The 1,081-nt window shown below is 55.2% G+C and overlaps 1 non-coding gene across 1 annotated transcript; it reads left to right on the top strand.

Moving 5' to 3' along the window:
• The first annotated feature begins 539 nt into the window (after positions 1–539).
• LOC123964836 lies at positions 540–658 on the top strand. Its single transcript, XR_006823544.1, has one exon. It is a non-coding gene; the product is annotated as a 5S ribosomal RNA (ribosomal RNA).
• Positions 659–1,081: the final 423 nt, after the last annotated feature.

Genomic DNA, 1,081 nt, shown 5'->3' with positions numbered 1-1,081 from the left:
ATCTTTTGAACGTCTCTTTAGGAAACAGCAGGGTGCGCTGCTGCTGCTTCTTTTTCTCCCTATCCTGTACACAGTGCTGTGTAAATGTTACATCGTGTTTTGAAGGCCCTTCTGGGGTGTGCAAAGGCAGATTACAGCCATTCCGGCCTGGGACTGCCCGATCTCGCCTGATCTCGGAAGCCAGGCTTGGCAGGGCCTGCTTAGGACTTGGACGGGAGAGCGCCTGATCCTGGCTAGGGACTTCCAGGCTGACTGGATCCTTTTCCTGAATGTCCACCCAGGAATGAGCGTCTGTTTGTGAGTGAGGACCTCCGGCTGAAGGTGGCCTTGTTGCTGTACCCATACCCGGGAACGGGTGCCTATTCCTGTCTGTGGACTGCCAGCGTGAACGGTGTCCCGGTTCCTGGATGTTTACCCAGGAATCAGTGCCTGTGGATTCCAAGTGACTCTGGAGCACCTTGGACATTATGGGCAGAATACTGTTTTTGTCAATTAGCCGTAGAACATCTTTTGAAGGGCCGTTTGGGGGCGCCTCAGTGGCTTACGGCCACACCGCTCTGGGAGCGCCCGATCTCGTCCGATCTCGGAAGCTAAGTAGAGAAGGGCCTGGTTAGTACTTGGAAGGGTGACCGCCTGGGAATACCCGGTGCTGTAAGCCCTTTTCGCTTCGCCTTTGAAAAACGGCAGAGAGCGCTTCGGTGAAAGGAGATCTTTTGAACGTCTCTTTAGGAAACAGCAGGGGGCGCTGCTGCTGCTGCTGCTGCTTCTTTTTCTCCCTATCCTGTACACAGTGCTGTGTAAATGTTACATCGTGTTTTGAAGGCCCTTCTGGGGTGTGCAAAGGCAGCTTACGGCCATTCCGGACTGGGACTGCCCGATCTCGCCTGATCTCGGAAGCCAGGCTTGGCAGGGCCTGCTTAGGACTTGGACGGGAGAGCGTCTGATCCTGGCTAGGGACTTCCAGGCTGACTGGATCCTTTTCCTGAATGTCCACCCAGGAATGAGCGTCTGTTTGTGAGTGAGGACCTCCGGCTGAAGGTGGCCTTGTTGCTGTACCCATACCCGGGAACGGGTGCCTATT

This window comes from Micropterus dolomieu, unplaced genomic scaffold (assembly GCF_021292245.1).
Source record: "Micropterus dolomieu isolate WLL.071019.BEF.003 ecotype Adirondacks unplaced genomic scaffold, ASM2129224v1 contig_5650, whole genome shotgun sequence".
NCBI classification, from domain to species: Eukaryota; Metazoa; Chordata; class Actinopteri; order Centrarchiformes; family Centrarchidae; genus Micropterus; species Micropterus dolomieu.
Note: the sequence above shows the minus strand (reverse complement) of the source record. Positions and strands in the feature narration are given on the sequence as shown.